A 15,805-nucleotide genomic window follows, 5' to 3' on the forward strand; every position below is an offset into this window, starting at 1 on the left:
GCACTTTAGAAGTTTTAATGAACGTAAAGAAAACGTTCAGGAAACCTGTGTTTTGTTGTCCTAATAAAACCAAGCATTCTAAAGCCTGCGACCCTGGTTCATTTCATCATTCCATCCACTACAGGCCCGAAGAAACGTGTGATTTTGTTGCTATTGTAGACATTGCCAAAAAACAGTTAACAAGCAGCCGAAGTACTTCTGTTACGTACTCGTCACAACGGCTAGTTTTTAGTTCTCGGTAAACCTTGCGAGGGAAAACCTGCAACACCGCCTGTAACCCTTAAGCTACAAGACTGTTATCTCTGTGATAGATTTCTTTTCGATGAAAATCCTGATAAGCAGCTATGGATGTTGTGTATCTGTATGATTTTGAAAATCTATTCGTCCACCGTTCTAGTCCGGATGGGATGCACATGATGTCAATTGCTCTTTTTCCTCTGTCATACCAAGCAATCTGGGGGACAAACAAAAAAACTTTTTCTCCTTTTTGTACACACACAAACCCAAAATTTCCCAAACAAAAGAGAGACTTTCACCGACATACCCTCAGTGGGATACCACGGGCAAATCTTCTGCCAAAAAAGGGTCACAATATCCAATTCAAATTGTTATAGGCAAAAACTTCAACTTAAATGAAACTGCAAACTACCCCCGCTCTGTTTGAAATTGCTTCCTTTTCGTTTGGACCAGAGTGGGATCAGCGAGCACTTCGTGGTTTCTGACCCTTTTTAATTATTGTTTTTTTATATTATATAAATATTATATCAAAATAATAGTTTTTTTATTAGTTTTGTTTAGATCCCTGGACTTTGTCTTACCGTACATTCTGTAACTGGGATTTTGTGCTTTCTTATAGCTGCATTTGAGCTGGTCCCTTTTGAATTCTTTCTCTTTTTTCTTATCTCAACGCTGTGCCTGCCTGCTCTAGTAAACCATCAAAGACGCTTATCTGTCTTTCCATCAAAACCATACTCACAACATTCTTTCCCAAATTCTAATGCCTCCCGGAAGGTTTTTTTCCATAAATTTTACTTCTTTAGGGACTTTTACACTATGTTTCGACCCATATCTCCTCCCAAATTTACTCACAACTCACCAAATCCCACAATATTAATGCCGTTTCTTGTGCAGCGACCAACCTTTATTGTGTCAAACAACTAGTAAATGTCACAAACAACACAACAACTCGCTAGGAATCAACACAACTTAGGTAAGACAACAACCGCTATGAAAGACACAAATAGCGTTCTCAGACACAACAAAAACAGTTAACCGCTATGAATCAAACAAACATAGGCACAGCAAAAAACCAAAACATTAAAAAAAAAAAACAAATTCACGAACAACAAAAAAACAGAAATCACAAAGTAGCGCTATCATAAAGCGGGGTGTACCTGCCGAACCCGGAAAATTATTCAAAAAGGCCTCTAGACTTCCCGTTTCCCCCCCGGGGAAAAAAAATGTCGCTTGAAAAACAATGTATTTCCCGTTTTCGCCTACCCGGCCCAGCCCGGGAAAATAAAACCAACTTTCCCTTCTTTTATACGGGCCCGGGGCAAAAAAAACCCAAGGGGCCCAACCGAAGAATAAACACAATGAAACCCCTAGCTTTCCCCCCAAAAGGGGACCCGGCCCCCGTGCCCCTTCTGCAGGAAACGTTTTTCCACCAAAACAAAAAATGATCATCACCGGCTTTTCGCTCCGACGTGGAAGCGCACCGAAAAGAGCAGGGGGGCGCCGGATAAAACCAGGGGCCCCTCCCCAAAGGGGCGGCTGTTAACAAAATTTTCCGGCCGAGGCCGGGGCGGCCCTAGCTTTTTGAGGGTTTCCCCCAAAGAAAAAAACAAAAAAAAAAAAAAAAACCCCCCCAACAAAAAAAACCCAACGGAAAAAAAACAAAAAAAAAAAAAAAAAAAAAAGGGCACGCGAAGAGCCCCTATCTCAAAAGGGCCCGGGGGGAACTTCAGCGTTTTCTCGCAGCACTGCTCTTTTTTCCCAAAATTTGTTGAAAAAGGAATTGTTTTGGGGTAGCCTTTTTTGAGAAAAACCGGGAAAAGCAGGTCGTTTTAGCGAAGTGTCTTGATGACCCCAAGCTGATATTACTGTTGTGATATTAAACAGTAACATTTTAACCTTTTGTAAAAACAGCAGCAACAGAAAAAGAGGGGAGCAAAGAGAAACACGTATTGTTAAATTGCTATAATAAAAAATATAATAAGCATGTAAGAATTATGAAAGCAAGATATGAATATATATAAATAAGATGAAAGTATAATTTTACACTACTACAGAGAAAATGAAAAAAAAGATTAAAAATAAATTTCTCTGTCAGGGCCCAGCGTTGTTGACGCTAGCCCCCGGATGTCATCAAAATTTACCTTTTATGGGTTGTAAATGAAAACCCGGAGGGAAAGATGGCCGCTGCCTTCCCCCCTCCTGACGATCCTTTTCCCTCCTTCTGTGCCTTTTTTTAAGGCGATCTTGGAAAAAAAAGAAAAAATTATTTAAGAGGAAGACCTACCCAAACGGATGGGGTACTACGACGCTATGACGGGGTAACAGCACAACCCAAATGGAACAAATTTTTGTGCCTGTTTGCTTTTAAACAGTCAGGGGAAATGGAAACCACAGGTTTTTAACAGCCTTAATAGCTTCACAAGGCAGTAGCAAAAAATCGGATCGAGGACCCTCACGATGGTGGAAAAATTTAAGAAATTTGGGAGTCCAGGGTGGATTTACAAAATGGATAGCAGCGGGGGGGCAAGGGAAAAGCCACAATGAGGAGTAAGAAAAAAAAGGACAAAAGAAGCGCCTCATTGATTTTGCATCTTTTGGGCAGCAAAAATTTCTTCAGGGGGCATGACGAGGGGAAAAAGTCCCTGAATCAAGGTAATCATTTGGAGCTATTATCTCTGTTATCAGAATATGACGCTGACTTGCGACACCACATTCCCACGGCCACCGTTTTTACGGGAACATCTGGGAAAATTCCAAAATGATCTCATCAGTGCTGTTACTGAGGTGCTAAATGATGCCATCAAAAAGAGATCAACAACACCAAGTTTGTCGCAGTTATGGTGGACGAGACCACAGATTTCAGCAACACTGCACAGCTGTCATTTGTACTTCGGTATGTTACTGACACCGGAGTAAAAGAGAGATTTTTAAAGTTTGAGGATGTCACAGAAAGAAAACGAGCTCAGGATCTAGCAGCTTTAGTACTTGAAGTGTTGGGCAGCTACGACTGCAAAACAAAGTTAGTGGCACAGTGTTACGACGGAGCCGCTGTAATGGCATCGGGACTCAATGGCGTACAGGCGCACGTAAAAGAAGAAATCCCTCAGGCTCTGTTTGTGCACTGTTATGCACACACATTAAACCTTGTGATGTCTCAGGGAGCATCAAAAATAAAGGACTGCAAAATTTGTTTTGCAAAATTTGTTTTGCAAATCTGGGAGGATTGTCTGCATTTTTTACACGTTCTCCCAAGTAAATAAAACTGCTGGGTGAGCTTTGCGAGAGGCGGCTGCCGCGGGTCTCTCAGGTGAGATGGAACTTCAACTCCAGGTTGGTGGGCACGGTCCACGACAAAAGAGCTAAGCTGGTCGAGCTTTTCCAGCACATCCTGAATCACGCCGAGGATTTTAAACCGTGAGACGGTACATTGTGCTTGACACTTGTCACAGTTGAAAAGCTTTGAGTTTTGTTTTTTCCTCATTGCTTTCATCGGCATTTTTGACTTTGCTGATGTGCTCTTCGGAATACTGCAAAATAAGAGCTTGGACGTGCAGTTCAGTCTGGCCAGAATTGAAGAGTTTTGCCAGAGTCTTGATGGTGAGTGTGGAAAATTTGATGCCCTCTATGAGAGTTCCGCGGAGGCTGTACAGACCTGCGCGCGTACTACAGACTGCTACACACAGCGCTAATCGACAGCATCATCACGCAAATCAGGAATCGATTTGAGGATCACAAGCGACTGCTGTTTGTTGCATTGCTGGACGCACAGCTGTTTACCAAATTCAAGCAGACATATCCCAAAACAGAGCTGAGGAGCCTGGATGAGAGCTACGGCGCACAGTTGGACCTGGGCAGACTCAGAGCAGAGCTCTAAGTGATGTACAGCATTTCAGGGAAAGAGTCCAAGTGAGCTACTGCCATTTCTGAGGAGCACAGGGCTTGCAGTCAGCATGCCACAGCTTTATGCCCTCACATACTTGATCGTGACAATACCAGTGTCCACCGCATCAGTTGAGCTATGAGCTATCAGCTTGAATCAGTCGGCCCATTCTCCTCTGACCTCTAGCGTCAACAAGGCATTTTTGCCCACAGGACTGCCGCATACTGGATGTTTTTCCCTTTTCACACCATTCTTTGTAAACCCTAGAAATGGTTGTGTGTGAAAATCCCAGTAACTAAGCAGACTGTGAAATACTCAGACCGGCCCGTCTGGCACCAACAACCATGCCACGCTCAAAATTGCTTAAATCCCCTTTCTTTCCCATTCTGACATTCAGTTTGGAGTTCAGGAGATTGTCTTGACCAGGACCACACCCCTAAATGCATTGAAGCAACTGCCATGTGATTGGTTGATTAGATAATTGCATTAATGAGAAATTGAACAGGTGTTCCTAATAATCCTTTAGGTGAGTGTCCATCGTAGGCCCTATAACATGGCGAGTGAACTCTGCACTGGTGATCTTCTGCAGCTCTTCAGTAAAAGGTAGCTACTGGGTCAGGGACAACACTCTCAAATGTGAGGATGATGAGTTCATTTACATAGCCTGGGGAATGAATGAGTTATCGTTATTTATTTTATTCATTTACACGTAATGTTTAATGGCAATGTACAGTATTTAATGTATGCTAAATGCTAAGCTCAGCAAAGTCAGCAGAGGGCGCTCTAGGCTTCACAATACACTGGGCATCAGCAGCTAATTAGTCTAGTAGCCAACTAGGTGAACCCGGAAATGTTGAGTACACCAAAGTTTATTGCAGAAGTGTGAAGTATGGGTCCCCTGTATACGGAAATGACGGATGCTAATTTGCATATGTTGAGCAATTTGCATAATTAGCATAATTAGCATTATTAGCTAATAGTCCAGTTTGACTACATATTTTGCACTGTATGGCCAATTTGTACAATATGTGAGTGGTTTTAGGGGTTTTGAGGATGCTTATTTCTTTTCTGGCATTTTGTAATTATAGGTTATTTTTATGGTAAACACAATCTTACATTTCAGAATCATGAGTTTTTGTGAATGTTGATGCATGTTTTTAGGGTTTAGTAAGCTGAATCCCTCCTGACACTTTTGAATATCCAATGCTTTTGGATAAATGATGAATCTTTGTTTGGCTGAATGTTATGCATTTCTGGAGGAAAAAAGCAATGCAAGTATTGAAATAACTTCTTCTGATCTTGCAACTGTACGATACATACTAATAGGGTAGCTATTTAAGACTTTAAGAACTACAGTGGTGTAAAAAAAGTGTTTGCCCCCTTCCTCATTTCCTGTTCCTTTGCATGTTGTCACACTTAAGTGTTTCGGACATCAAACCAATTTAACAATAGTCCAAGGACAACACAAGTAAACACAAAATGCAATTTGTAAATGAAGGTGTTTATTATTAAAGGTGAAAAAAAATCCAAACCATCATGGCCCTGTGTGAAAAAGTGATTGCCCCCCTTGTTAAACATACGTTAACTGTGGTTGTCCACACCTGAGTTCAATTTCTCTAGCCACAACCCAGGCCTGATTATTGCCCACACCTGTTCACAATCAAGGCATCACTTAAATAGGAGCTGCTTGACACAGTAAGGTCCACCAGAAGATCCTTAAAAGCTACACATCATGCCGAGACCCAAAGAAATTCGGAACAATTGAGAAAGAAAGTAATTGAGATCTATCAGTCTGGAAAGGGTTATAAAGCCATTTCCAAAGCTTTGGGAATCCAAGCGAACCACAGTGAGAGCCATTATCCACAAATGGCGAAGACATGGAACAGTGGTGAACCTTCCCAGGAGTGGCCGGCCGCCCAAAATTACCCCAAGAGCGCAGCGACGACTCATCCAAGAGGTCACAAAAGACCCCACAACAACGTCCAAAGAACTGCAGGCCTCACTTGCCTCAGTTAAGGTCAGCGTTCATGCCTCCACCATCAGGAAAAGACTGGGCAAAAATGGCCTGCATGGCAGAGTTCCAAGGAGAAAACCACTGCTGAGCAAAAAGAACATCAAGCTCGTCTCAATTTCTCCACAACACATCTTGATGATCCCCAAGACCTTTGGGACAAACATTCTGTGGACCGATGAGACAAAGTGGAACTCTTTGGAAGGTGTGTGTCCAAGTATATCTGGCGTAGAAGGAACACTGCATTCATAAAAAGAACATTATACCAACAGTAAAATATGGTGGTGGTATGTGATGGTTGGGGCTGTTTTGCTGTTTCAGGACCTGGAAGACTTGCCGTGATAAAAGGAACTATGAATTCTGCTGTCTACCAAGAGATCCTGAAGGAGAAGTCCGACCATCTGTTCGTGTACTCAAGCTGAAACAAACTTGGGTTCTGCAGCAGGACAATGATCCTAAACACACCAGCAAGTCCACTACCGAATGGCTGAAGAAAAACAAATGAAGACTTTGGAGTGGCCTAGCCAAAGTCCTGCCCTGAATCCTATTGAGATGTTGTGGTATGACCTTAAAAAGGCCGTTCATGCTCGAAAACCCTCTAATGTAACTGAATTAGGACAATTCTGCAAAGATGAGTGGGCCAAAATTCCTCCAGGACGCTGTAAAAGCCTCATTGCACGTTATCGCAAACGCTTGTTGCAGTTGTTGCTGCTAAGGGTGGCCCAACCAGTTATTAGGTTTAGGGGCAATTACTTTTTCACACAGGGCATGATGGTTTGGATTTTTTTTCACCTTTAATAATAAACACCTTCATTTACAATTGCATTTTGTGTTGCTTGTGTTGTCCTGACTATTGTTTAAATTGGTTTGATGTTCCGAAACACTTAAGTGTGACAACATGCAAAGGAACAGGAAATGAGGAAGGGGGCAAAACACTTTTTCACACCACTGTATGTGCAAATATACACTTTATATATGCCATACAAGGACAGACCCTGTAAGTTGCTAGGGCAACGTCCAATGGCTGCCCATGTTGGTCCGCCAGTGCAAGATCCAACAAGGGCCCAGTTAAAACTCCACCAAATGCAAGACTTAAAACTGAGTCTGGGCCAACGAGTCAGCCCACCAGACGCAAGGCTAACCAGAGGGCCTTACCTCCGCACTACACAAAGCACCATTGGCTACCACCTTCAGGCAAACTGCTATGACTCACAATGAATTAACAAAAGGCAGCCTCATCAGCCTGATCCACCAGCTGTGGATATCACCTTATTTTGGATGGACAAGACACGGGCCTAAAGGAAGGAGAGGAACTGATTATGCCACCCAGGATTCAAGTCCAGTTGTTCCTCCTGCTTTGTTACTTGTTGTCAGCTGTGGTTGCAAAGCCGGGTTGAAACCTTGCACATCAGCAAAGCGCAGCTGTACAGCTGTAGGTCTGGCCTGTAGTAGCCTACCATTAGTGTTTCTGCAAAGGCAATGATGGTATATGCTGCATCATACTTATACAACACCAAGAGCACAAAGAGAGGGATGAAGGGTCTGGAGAAGATGATGACAGAAAAGAAGAGGATAGTAAAGATGGTCTGCTGCTTTCCATAGCAGTGCCCGTAGGGAGACACGTCTTCCATGAAGGCAAGCTAGTGACTTCAGTGCGGGGACCTTAGGCGCTTTTTGGTAAATCCATACCTGGTTGCATTCAAGGTTACAAAGTTCCTCTGATTGTACAGAGCCAGAAAGAAAGCCCTTGTTGCTTTGTGATCTGAAACTTTGGGGCTTCTGCCTGTCCAATGCAGTGGGAAGCTTACCAGGAACAACTCTTATGGCATTGAGTGCAGACACCTTCCCCTTCCAACAGGATATGAGGTGGAATCACATCCCGAAAGAGCATGCATGGCCAGAATGGAACCACATTGGTCACCCAGATTCTCTGCATTGCATTCATGCTGAGATTGTGCCATTTTATCTGTAGGTTAGTTATTATACCAGCCTTCTAACCCAATAAACCATAAAGCACAAAGACAGTTATAAGTGATATATCCGCCTCATCATGAGTGGCAATGCTGTCAGCTTTACTGACCATCATGATATTACTCCTACATTGAAAGAACCAGGAGTTTTTCTCAGCCTTGTTTGTTGTGCTTGTTTTCAAGACTTTGTCTCGACTAGGTAGAGGTGTAGTCAATGAGAGCATGTAGGCTACTCTGTGGAGCTCTGTCCTTTTCTTATGTCTCTCATGGTCCTTTGCAGACACCTGCAACTATCTGTCAAGATGACAAATGTTTGGGGGCCGTAACAATTAAGCCAACATCCCATGCTGGCTGCAAGATCTGCCACTGTCCCAGACGATGGCCAAACCACGATAAATGAGCTGGGACGCAATGACAACATCTGGTGGCTGGTATGGCAGACTGGAACCATGAATTAAGCTAGAGAACAGTTAGCCTCCACTGGTAAGCTGATGCTCATTTAGCTACACAGCTATTTTGACTAATCACTAGTGACAGTTTGATTCAGCCTAAATAACGTTATCAAACTAAACAGTACGAAAGCAGCAACAGCTAAATTAAGATTTTACAGTAATAATAAAGACAAGTATTGAGTGATTGTATTTTATATGAGCACAAGTAAGTAAAACTGACGTAACAGCTGTTATATATTTCAACAGTTATTTTAGTTTTGAGGGTCTTTTACATGCTGTCTCAGCTGGTGGTTAGCTGAATTAGCTGTCAGCTAAACGAAAGTTAGCTTTCCAGTGGCGGTGAACGGACTTTCTTTAACTATCTACGGGAAAGATTGTGCAGTATCGTAAGGTCATAAATCCGCGTTCATCATGATATCATCTGCGCATGCTTGAACATCTTGCACATGCGCAGGACAGATCGTTGTACCGACAAGCTCTATTGCGGAGCACACAACTTAGTTATGTTGTACCAAAAAGTATCGTTCCTTAAAGTTTTGGTGGTTTGTGATTAGCTCGCACTGTTGCTTGCTCTGGAGGAGACTACTAGAACTGTTGGGTCCTTGTAAATTGGAGTGTGTCTATCTGTATAGTCCTCTGAGATAACTCTTGTTATGAATTGATACTATAAATAATTGAATTGAAATGAATTGAATTGTTCGATATGGCTATGAGTTAATAACGCCGGCGTTCTGTTTAAGGAAGACATGCTTTTTGGTGAAACTACTTCTTTAATGATTAAGTTTTCCATAATAATAAATGTTTCAACTACTTTAAAACTAGACTATGCTCCCTTGCTTTACTACATACTATTACAACTACAACAGCTAGCTGCCACATCTTATTGCGGAAAACATGACCTAACCGTCAAAAAATGTCAACAAATTTAGGTTATCAACATTTACATCAAAGAGCAAGAGTTGAAATGTGAGGTATAGTGTTTACCATGAAAAATACCTAAACGTTTGTCCAGAGTTAATAAAAAATGTCTAAATTAATCCAAATTTGTTATAGAATTGCCATTTTGAAGTCTGAAAGTGTCAGAATTGAATTCAGCATCCTTTAACTCTTAAATCATTCCAGTATTGTAGAAACTGATGGCACAGTGCAAATCTATTGTTGAATCTGGCCGATCCGCTAATTCTGCTAATTTTGCTAATGACAAAGATTCATCATTTTCCAAAGCATTGGATATTCAAAAGTGCAGAAGGGGATTCAGCTTACTAAACCCTAAAAACAAGCATCAACATCACAAAACACTCATGATCTGAATGTAAGATTGTGTTTACCATAAAATAACCTAAATTACACCTGAAAGTAATTGGAACTTACCTAAATAAATCACATAAGTACTAAAATACTCTTTGAAACTGAAAATGCCAGAAAAGAAATCAGCTCCTCTAAAACCTCTAAAAACCCCTTCATATTGTAGAACTTGGACATCGTGCAAATATATGGTCAAACTGGACGATTAAGCTAATAATGCTAATTATGCTATTATGCAAATTGCTCAACATGTAAATTAGCATCCGTCATTTCCGTATACTGGGGACCCATACTTCACACTTCTGCAATAAAACTTTGGTGTACTCAACATTTCCGGTTCACAATGGGGCTCTATGGACTGGCTACTAGACTATAATGGCAGAGAGCGATTTAATGTAAAATCATTTTAAGTGTAACATATTAATTATTTTGCAGAGAGAGAGAGAGAGAGAGAGAGAGACATTAACCAACAAGAAATGGAAGAGATAAGAACTATGACTAATAAAATAATAGCAATGGGCATCAGTCCAGAGGCCTGTACTACGAACCCAGATCAACATGCCCAGGGTTTCTCACATAACAGTGTCACAAATCTACCAGAGCCGCATATTTTACATAAGAAGAGCAAACTATAATTCTAGGCTACATAATATGAAGAACACTGACACGGTTTTACAAGCAAAACACAATACAGTCCCTGTTTCCCAAAACAGGAAGGAAAGCTGGCAAAAAATAGCCGATGCTGTAAATGTGTAAATCACATCGCTTATCAACATCACTTCCCCATCAGTCAGACACAAGGTCTGGCCATAATCACACATGTGCTTTCCATAAACTGTCGTAGCTATAGCCTTTTATTCCAGTTGCTACCCTGGCAGTGGTATGTGATCTGAGAGCAAATAAAAAAATTATAGCTCCAGCTTGCTATAATAGCTCTTGTCATTCTATTAGACTGCTATATACCCACTGCTATAAATATTAATAGTTCTATTATTGCATTAGTTGTTAATGTTAACTTGTAACTATGGTTTCTGTTCATCTCTTTTCCATGAATGCATGTTACTAACTTAGAATCTTGCTTTCTCGCAGGTTTCTTTGGGTTGTGGTGGTCCTTCTGACGCCTCCAATTACCATTATTATTGTAATTAATTTCATTATTGTAGTTGCTATGCACCCCCCTTTCTCTCTATTAAATAGAATAAATGTTGCATAGTGCTATATCCCCCTTTTTCGCTTCAGGAAAGGCCAGTTTAAAGGCAGGATCTCCCAAAGCAAGTGTTGACTGTGGTCGACTGGCATTTTCATTGAAGTGGAATGCTGAGAGATAAAGTCTGCAACAACAATGCAAATTATGTAATGGATGGGTATTTTATTACTCCAATACATTGTACAAATAAGTAGAAGTCTACACACTGCTAAGCTACACAAGGAAATGGCACAGACCAAAACTTATTTTTTATTTTATTTTTTAAATAATCTGATAGTAGGCCAGCAAAACTACTCTGACAGAGGTAGTTCTGTCATAATGACGGCTCGCTGTGGATAATCACGTGCATAATGTGCATTACCTGCAAAGCATCTCAATAAATGGGTACACCACACTCTTTGTTGCAAAGCGGATGATAATGCCGTGGAGGGCCTTGAGAAAGGGTGTTGGGTGATGAGGAAGCCTTTGATTCTACAAAATTATTTTAAAACTGTTTAGAAAATGCCTTTGGATGCCAGATGTAATGGTTTTATATGACCACCATATATTATTCATATATTTTATAAATAAATAAGAATAAATGTATACCTGGCTTCAACCACCTCCTCTTATCTATGACATCACTGTGCTCCCACTTTGGAAAAAGCGGGTCTTCATGTGTGTGAAGGTTGGGGATGTGATTGATGACAGCGGTGCCACCTTCTCTGGACCTGTCTTGGATGATGATGCAGTCCAGTAGAGATGGTTCCTAATACTCTGTTGCCACTTTTTTACCATCTCACAATCCTTCTCCTTGGCAAGTTTGTTGATGTTCTTAGACATCCCTTGGATAGAAAAAATTATTAAAAACTACTGATTAATAGTTAAATTCAATGTCAGAGCTAAATTACCAATTTAGGCAGAACAGTTTGTCAAAAGCATAATAGATTAATATGTCATACCCTTATCAATATGCCAGACATACTGTGTGACACCACTTGCCTCCAGAAGAGCAAGGCTTCGCTTCAGACCTTCCTTCTCCCATCTCATTGCTCTGTTGATAGAAAACAGGGTAGATTTAGGGAAGAGGACACAAACTGAAATAGCTGGAAGAAAACCCAACCAGTCCAATGTTCTGTCATGTCAGATTACTATGTTAGGGATGCTGTGCAATGCTGTGCCACTGCATGGCCTGGTGAACAATTGTATTGCAGTATAACAACGTAGCACAGTACATGTAATAAAGAAAGGCAATATTAAAGGAGAATTCCGGTCAATTCCAACACATAGCTCTGTTGTTTATAAATTTGGAGTGCTGTCAGTAGAGTGAGAAATGAAACCAATCGGTGCTGCCTACACCGTGTTATCCTCCTGCTATAGTTAGCACCCAATAGACTTAAACAGGGCACGTTTTAAACATGCTTTTAACCTCTTAACATATTCAAAATGTCATTAAAAGTGCCCACCCATGTGAAGTGATTCCTTCCCAGTGAACACAGTGAATCTGAATGCTGTAGTGAGAGAAAGGCATGAATAGGTAGGCACTTTTAATGACATTTTGAAGATGTTTTTTAAGCCTGTTAACATTAGCAGGAGGATGACACGGTGTATGCAGCACAGACTGCTTTTCACTCTACTGACACCACTCCAAATTTACAAACATCAGAGCTACATGTTGATATTGACCGTAATTCTTCTTTAAGGCAGTTTAAAAAGAAAATGGTGTAACTATTTCAGCTGTAGCACTACACAGTGGTCCTCTGGTCCCATATTCAACTTACAGGGTGATACAGTGAAAGTGCTACCAGCAAATAGTTTTCAACTCAAAATGATGGTGTTTCTGCTTACTGACCTGGAGAATCTGCCGGCATATCTCCTCCAATGATGACCTTGCTCTGCTGGCTTGAACTTTAAAGCTCAACCTGCTGGGCCCTTTTCCATTTCCAAACAATGGCAGGTTCAAGATAGGTTCTGGCATGTTTGGGAAAGTTTGGTGCTCTTCACACCAAATGCATTGAAAACCTTTAAAAAAAATCATGAATAACTGTAAATCGCAAGTTTATATGCAGATAACAAAAAAGAAATTTAAACCACGGCAAGAAAAAAGTTAAAAGAAAGCTAATTGATGCCTTATTTTGTTTCTAACTAAAAATAAAAAAGTATAAGAAAGTAAGAATATTTCTTGCATAAGAATCCTATTGTCCAGATTGACTTAGGCTGAACAAATGGCATATATTTTGCAATTTTGGATGTCTTTGACAATGCTCAAAATTTTGAATGAAACTGGAGACCTCACTAAACAAAAATCAAACACAATTGAAAGCTGTCCATCATATATATTTTTATTTTGATAATTGTTTCACTTGAGAATTTGCCAAAAGTGTGTCAAAGGTTTCAAAAGAAGTGCTACTTTAAGAGCTCACAGACTGCCATTCCCATGTGGAAGAAGTGAAATCATTCTTCTTGTTAAATTGGACGACCGTTGTTGTTGTTTTGTGTGTATGTGTGCATGTGTGTGTGTGTAAGCTTGACACCCCTCAAAAATTAAAAACACTTTCAGTGTTAGTGAAGTCTGAGGTAACAGAAGTTAACAGTACATCTACGTAGTCCCACTCTTCATTTATAAGTTTTGTGCATTTGTGATTTGCACATGTAGCCAATTTGTATCTTTTGTCACAGTAGGCAAGTCAAATTCACACACACCTCCTTTGACAATTGAAAGACAAATAGCCTAACTTCCTCCCCTGTCATCATTTTTTTCTCCTTTTTTGTTAATTTCTGAAAACATAAGAGATTCTCACAGAGTTTAGATGATAGAGAAGTTCCAGTCCCCTATATATATATAAGATAACACCCACAGAAATGATGCCAGTTCATTGCAAACCTTTTACATGTTTAATGATACCCATACATTTTTAAACACCGGAACATGTCATGAAGGAGTACTAAAAGGCAAAATATTCATTGGCTCTGCAACCTAGAGCTACTGCCAATTACATCCAAACATCTACACATACAAACACAACTCTCTGATATATATTTTACTTTACATGTTTTTACAGTCCTTATTTCTTTGATTTTTAATTGAGAACAAAGAATGATTGACATTAAAAAGACTGTTACACCTCAGGCTTCAACCTGTGAAAAGTTAAGGAAGGGGAATTAAAACATTGTATCAATTTGGCTTTATATAATAAAAAAAATATTCAGATTTCACTTCCCAATTCTGAAAACAAGCCAAGAGGCCAATAATGAATTGCGATTACATTTGAGGTCATTTTATGATTGCAACCGGCCATAAAACAAAGAAGAAAAAGCGTTATTCCTTTCCGCTACGTATTTTTGCTGTTGTTGCAGACATGGCGGTTGTTGACAAAGTGAGATATAGGTGGATGAAAGAGGAGAGAATTTTTAAATTTAATTTAAGAGCAAAATACAACAGCTATTTTAGATCGTTGTCATCTTGCATTTACGTGCATCTGCATCATCATAGCAATGTTTTGATAGCATTGTCTTCTTATAGGTTGATATGTTGCCATTAGCTGATGGCATAAGCACTATTAGAATTTGTGCAATACTAATCTATGGCGAGATTAGTTTTGGCTTGCAAACTTTGTTCGCAAATGCGGAAATGAATGGAAACACCTTAAATGTGTCAAATTAATTAATTACACCAATTTGATTGCAAAACAGCATGAGATCATTACACACAGGTTTTAAATGGCCTTTAAATTAAAAAACCCTTGCGATTGACAAGTGGATGGAAACATAGCATTGAAGATGCAGGCATGCACTACACAATGTATTCAATTATTCAAGTGCCTACATTTACCGTTCAACAGCAGGCTGTCTCCAGAGGGATACTCATTAAGTATACTGTAGCAGAAGCTGTTTCCATCCACACGTTTTTATCATTTTATAATGAATTGCGATTAAGTTTTAGGTCCTTTTATGTTTGCAACCCGCCACAAAACGAAGAAGAAGTTTAGTTCATTTCCGCCCAGTATTTCCGCTCTGTCTGCACACATGGCGGGGTCAACAACGACAGATGGAAGTGGACAAACGAGGAGACAAGACTTTTTGAATTTAATTTCCGAGCAAAATATAATGGCTATTTTAGATAGTAAAAATCTAAGAAATTCCATAATTTATCAGAAACTCGCAAAGGAAATGGCCGACAAAGGTTAAGACAAGCCGTGGGACGCCCTCCGGAGTAAAGAGCGAGACATGTCTCAAAAGAGAGTTGTCTCGCAGCGGTGCCGGATGGAAAATAAAAGGCAAGTTGTCTGCATCGTCATAGCGATGTGTTGATAGTGTCGTTGTTTTCTTATTATAGCTTGATATGTCGCCATCAGCTGGCACTATTATAACTTGTCCAATATTGATCATTTGTTGGTAGATGGCAAAATCCATTTTGTCTAGAAAAACTTTGTTTGCTAATGTTTGCTTGAATGTTGAGCGATTCAGTGCGAAAATGAATGGAAACAGCCTAAAATATCTCAAATCAATCCGATATACCAATTGGATTGCAAAACAGCATGTGACGTCATTACTCACAGGTTTTTATTTGCTTTAAAGCTGTTGGATGGAAACACACTTTCACAAGTTTCTTCACCGAACTTCAGATAATTTGATTAACAAGTGGATGAAAACAGCTAATATGAGTAACAGAGTGGGCTGTATGTGACAAATACATAATGGAAAACTATTTGTACATCAGCACTGCCTCCAATTTTTGTCCTTGGCTTTAACAATTAGTCCAAC

General features: G+C 40.2%; 1 protein-coding gene across 1 annotated transcript in view; it reads right to left on the reverse strand.

Annotated features, from left to right (window-relative positions):
• Positions 1-2,902: 2,902 nt before the first annotated feature.
• LOC116694686 (zinc finger protein 316) overlaps positions 2,903-15,805 on the reverse strand; it is a 28,347-nt gene continuing 15,444 nt past the window's right edge. The window contains exon 6 of the transcript XR_004333249.1: positions 2,903-2,912. The gene's annotated coding sequence lies outside the window, so the exon portion shown is untranslated. The remainder of the gene's footprint in view (positions 2,913-15,805) is intronic.

Source organism: Etheostoma spectabile, chromosome 2 (genome assembly GCF_008692095.1).
Source record: "Etheostoma spectabile isolate EspeVRDwgs_2016 chromosome 2, UIUC_Espe_1.0, whole genome shotgun sequence".
Lineage (NCBI taxonomy): Eukaryota > Metazoa > Chordata > Actinopteri > Perciformes > Percidae > Etheostoma > Etheostoma spectabile.